A 6,055-nucleotide genomic window follows, 5' to 3' on the forward strand; every position below is an offset into this window, starting at 1 on the left:
CTGTAATCCCAACACTTTGGGAGGCCAAGGCAGGCAGATCACTTGAGTTCAGGAGTTTGAGACCAGCCTGGCCAATATGGTACAACCCCATCTCTACTAAAAATAGGAAAAAAAAAAAAAAAAGCTAGGTGTGGTGGCGTGTGCCTGTAATCCTGGCTACCAGGGAGGCTGAGGCAGGAGAATTGCTGGAACCTGGGAGGCAGAGGCTGCAGTGAGCTGACGTCACACCACTACAGTACAGCCTGGGCAACAGAGTGAAACTCCATCTCAAACAAACATGGGAGTTATCTCAGTTTCCCCTTTCTCTCATCCTTCTGCCCTGTCCTCTTGTATCCATAATATTCAGACTCTTCTCACTGATACTGCCTAAATCCACTCAATATATACCTCCTTTTCTCTTACTTGGACAGTTGAAATAATCTCCCAGAAGTTCTCTCAGCCTGCTTTCATTCCTATAATACCCCACACTAATGCTTGAGCTATCCTGCTACTATACAGATCTGATGTCACTCCTCTGCTTAAAACCCCTGAATATATATGGAAGAGTGACGGACCAAGAATAGCCAGGACACTTCTAAAGAAGAGCAAGAAGCAGACATACCCTACCAGGATGAGAACTTATTATGAAGCTATAGTTTGGTATTGGCACAGGCATAGACAAGTTGGCCAATGGAGTAGAACAGAGTCCATAATAATAATAAACTCAGTATATATGAAACTCTGGTGTCCCTCATGGCCATGAAGCTGTGCTGCTCAGACCTCCCTCCAAGAGAACCTGTTGCAAGGAGCGTAGTTAGTGGGCAGCCTCCAAGTGCTGTGTCTTCATGTCCATGGCAGTATTCAGGTGACTACTCTCCCAGAGCAGGCTCTCCCAGAACTGCTTTCAGCCAATGACTGATATTGTGGAGGTACTGGAGCTAGAATCCGTGGGACTCCTCTAGGGGGCAGTCTTTGCTCTGGGCTCCCCACTGGGCTAGCCACGGCTTTCTCAAAGCTGCACCAAGTCTGAGACAATTCCCATTCAGCCCTCCTTAGTGCCTTCTCTCTTTTCACAGGTGTCCAACCTGAACTACGGGCATCCTGCCTAGTCCATTTCCCTCCTCCTTTCATTTTTTTACAAGATTTTCCTTCAGTCCATCTCTTGCACATCTAATTTCTTGTGATCTTCTGCTTAAAGGACTCAAATTGCACAATAACACAGGGAGCATGTTAGATCAACTTAGTAGAGGGTGTTCCACAGAGCTTGAAAACAATGTTTATCCATATAGAAAAATTTAAAATTGGGTCCCTACCCTACACATATGCAAAATTTAACTTCAGGTAGATTAATGACACAAAATATCAAAGTTTTATTTTATTTTTTGAGACAGGGTCTCATTCTGTCACCCAGGCTGGAGGGCAGTGGTGTGATCTGGGCTCACTGCAACCTCCACCTCCCAGGTTCAAGCGATTCTCGTGCCTCAGTCTCCTGGGTAGCTGGGACTACAGGTGTGTGCCACCATGCCTGGCTAATTTTTATATTTTCAGTAGAGATGGAGTTTTGCCATGCTGGCCAGGCTGGTCTTGAACTCCTGATCTCAAGTGATCCATCCACCTCAGCCTCCCAAAGTACTGGGATTATAGGTGTGAGCCACCACACCCAGCTCAAAGTTGCATTTTTTTATTTATATATTTTTTATCCTCCTGGGCTCCCTGAAAATATCAAAGTTTTAAAACTCTTAGTTTCTATGGATGAGTATATTTTATAATGTATAATTTAGACCTTGAGGTAGGGAAACATTTCTTAAACAAAGACACACATACACTCAAGATAAAGAAACTTGACCATTTTAAAATCAAAAGCTTTTGTTCATCAAAACCATTTTATTTTCTTTATTTATTTTGAGATGGAGTCTTGCTCTGTCACCCAGGCTGGAGTGCAGTGGAGCGATCTTGGCTTACTGTAACTTCTGCCTCCCAGGTTCAAGCAATTCTCCCACCTCAGCCACCCAAGTAGCTGGGATTACAGGCACATGCCACCACTCCTGGCTAAGTTTTGTAGAGACGGGGGTTTCACCATATTGGCCAGGCTGGTCTTGAACTCCTGACCTCAGGTGATCCACCTGCCTCAGCCTCCCGAAGTGCTGGGATTACAGGTGTGAGCCACCGTGCCTGGCATCAAAAGCATTTTAAAAAGAGAGGGACACGTTACAAACTAGGAGAAGATATTTGTAATTTACATATGTAACAAAGAATTAGCATCAAAAATTCCTAAGGAGTTCGAGACGACCCTGGCCAACATGTTGAAACCTCGTCTCTACTAAAAATACAAAAATTAGCCGGGTGTGGTGATGGGCGCCTGTAATCCCAGCTACTCAGGAGGCTGAGGCAGGAGAATAGCTTGAATGTGGGAGGCGGAGGTTGCAGTGAGCCAAGATTGTACCACTGCACTCCAGCCTGGATGACAGAGCAAGGCTCCATCTCAAAAATAAAAATAATAAAATAAAAAAAAGAAAGAAAGGTTAAAAAGAAAAAGAATGTTCATAGCGGCATTATTCACAGTAGTAAAAACCTGGAAGCAACCCAAATATCCATTAATGAGAAATCAGACAAATGCAGTATATTTACACACTGTAATATCATATAATAGTCTAAATGAATGAATGATATCCATAAAATATGGCTGAATCTTATGTATGGTACATTTAGTGAAAAGCAGTCTCAAAAGATTACAAGGACATAATTTTTTCCTTTGTAATAGACTTTACTTTTTAGAGCTGTTTTAGGTTTATAGAAGAATTGTGCATGAAGTACAGAGTTCCCATGTGCCCTCTCCCCCATTACAAACATGGTTTCCCGTTATTACTGTTTTATATTAGTGTTAACAAGTGTATCAATTGATAATGGAGTTAATCATAATGTATCAATATTGGTTCATCAATTCCAACAAATGTACAACTGAGGAACCACTATTGATATATTCTGATTAACTGAAGTCCACAGTTTACATTAGGACTCACTTTACGTGGCACAGTTCTATGGGTTTTGACAAATGAATAAGGTCATGTATCCACTGTTAGAGTACCACAGTGAATAATTTCACTACCAGTAAAAATGCCCTGTGCTTCACCTAATCATCCTTCTCCTTCCCCGATCCCCTGGCAACCACTGAGTTTTGCCTTTTCCAGAGTGTCCTATAGTTAATGTTGTAGAGTATACAGCCTTTTCCAACTGGCTTCTCTTGCAATATACACTTAACATTCCTCCATGTCTTTGTGTAGCTTGATAGCTGTATTAGTCTGTTTTCACACTGCTGATAAAGACATATGCCAGACTGGGAAGAAAAAGAGGTTTAATAGCACTTAGAGTTCCACATGGCTGGGAAAGCCTCAGAATCATGGCAGCAGCAAGAGAAAATGAGGAAGATGCAAAAGCGGAAACCCCTGGTAAAACTATCAGATCTCGTGAGACTTATTCATTACCACATGAACAGTACCGCGGGACTGCCCCCATGATTCAAATTATCTCCCCCCCCGGGGTCCCTCCCACAGCATGTGGGAATTACGGGAGAACAATTCAAGATGAGATCGGGTGTGGATACAGAGCCGAACCATATCAATAGCTCTTTTTAAAAAAATCACTAAACAATATTTCATTGCATGGATGTACCACCTTGTACGACAGTTTATCCATTCACTTATATCAAGGACATTTTAGTTGTTTTCAATTTGGGATGATTACGAACAAAGCTGCTGTAAACATTTGTGGACAGGTTGTTTTCAGCTCATTTGGGTAAGTACCTAGGTATTATGTTTAGTTTTGTAAGGAACTGACAAACTGTCCTCCAAAGGGGCTATAACATTTTGCAGTCCTACCTGCAAAGAATGACAGTTCCTGTTGCTTTACATACTCATCAGCACTTGGTGGTATTAGTGCTTTGGATTTTAACCATAATAATTTCACTACCAGTAAACATGCCCATTTTAACCATTCTAGTGTGTAGTGGGCATATTCTTTTTATTAAGTTAAAAAACAACTCAAATATACATGTATATACAAATGATTTTTAGGACTATATACATGTGGAATAAAACCTTGTAGAAGGAAACCAAGAAATAGTAAAGACAGGATTCAGAAAGTTGGTTACCCCAAGTGAAGGCAGGGGTGTGTGTAGGAGGCATAGCATAGATACAGATATAAACTCATGTCATTATAACTTTTGAGTGTGGTGGGTTTGTGGCTATAATTAAACTAAATTAATAAAGGTGGGTGAGGTAAACTGAATAATTGTCCACCAAAGATTTCTATGTCCTAATTCCCAGAATTTGGGAATGTTATGCTAAAAGAGACTTTGCAGATGTGATTGAGAACCTTGAGATGAGATCATCTTGGCCCAAAGTAATCACAGAAGGTTCTTGTAAATGAAAAGGGGTGGCAGGAGAATCACAGTCAAGACAGACGATGTAAGTACAGAAACAGAGAGGAGAGAAGATACTATGCTTCTTTCCTTGAAGATGGAGGATGGGGCCAAGAGCCAAGGAAAGCAGGCAGCCTCTGGAAGCTGGAAAAGGCAAGGAACCAGACCTCCCAACACCTTGATTTTAGTCCAGTGTAACTGATTTTGGACTTCTGACTTCCAGAATTGTAAGATAATAAATTCGTGTTGTTTTAAGTATCTAAATTTGCAGTAATTTGTTACAGCATCAACAGGAAACCATGACAGTGGGCCAGGCATGGGTTAATGAATTGGATTATAATTAAATCCAGTTCTACACCTAAGTCCAATTTAAAAAACAGACAAAACCTTTGAGTGGCTCCTCACTGCCTGGAAGAGAAAGCTCAAATTCCTCAGCATGAAACAGATTCTTGACAACACAGTTCTACAACGTCCTCTCTAGCTTTAGTTCCCTCCCCCCAACACCAACCCCCAACCCCAACCCCAACCCATACATTTTAGCCATGGGTCCTGGCATCTGAGCCCTTTTGTTGTTCCCGTGGACTCTCATGGGGCTCAACTCCTTGGCCGTGTCTCTATGAAGTCTTTCAGGTTGAAATTTCCTCCCCTGAAAATTGACAACATAAGGGATTGTGCATGGTTAATTCGGCTTTCGAGATTAGGACTCAGCGGCACGCACAGGCACCGCCACTTGCAGAGGTCGACATGCACTTAGTACATGTTGGCAGAAGCAACTCTTAAGCCATTACTAACCGGGACAGTTAAGTTCCCTCAATGGACTGAAAGATGTTTCTTCATCGCCACTCTTCACTAAGCTACAAGACCAAGTACTTTCTCCTGAAGGTACTTAGAGGAGGAAAAAAGCACACCAGGAACTGTTGTGGGGGGTGAGAAGACAAATTCTACAGGGCTGCAGAGCTAGTGTGAACATGGCTTCCCTCATCTTCATCCAAAACTGCGTTCCTAGCCCATATATATGACTGATGTCTGTGCATGTCTCTGCCCAAGGATTTTTTTTTTCAACTCCAAGAATACGGGGGGAGTTGGGCAAGTCATTATAACAGAGGACTGCTCTTCTTACCCCATTATCCGATGAGATACTGGATAGGGAAGCCTCTGAAACTTGTAAAGCAATTTGCAAGCAGGCCACCTGCTTGTATTTAACAAATAGGCTAGAAATACCTATGTGTGGGGAAAATGCGTCCCCAAAACACCCCAACCCCTCCGGGTCCCCGCCAGCCCAGCCTCTCTTCTGACTGTCGCGCGAAGCGGCGGTTGACTAACGCGGGCCAGCAGTTCTGATGAACACAGGAGGGCCGGACGGGCCTGCTGGCTCGGACACCACGCGGAGGCAGAGGGCTGCCTGAGCCGCAGTTGAAGAAACCGCTCTCGGGCTGGACGAAGGCGGAGCAGCAGCTCAGACTGGGCCAACAGAAGAGCCTTACAATGCCTGGAGCAGTCCGAGGACAGCCCCCGGCGCGAGGCACTCTGGGACTTGTAGTTCGCTTCCCAGACAGCGCTTTTTCCCACTTGGTCTCCCCGCCTTTCAATGTCGCTTTTATTCTTCCCTTCACCTCCCAGCCCGCCGACTTCCTGGTCGTCGCACGTCCTCAGGTATGA

Source organism: Piliocolobus tephrosceles, chromosome 9 (genome assembly GCF_002776525.5).
Source record: "Piliocolobus tephrosceles isolate RC106 chromosome 9, ASM277652v3, whole genome shotgun sequence".
Taxonomy (NCBI): domain Eukaryota; kingdom Metazoa; phylum Chordata; class Mammalia; order Primates; family Cercopithecidae; genus Piliocolobus; species Piliocolobus tephrosceles.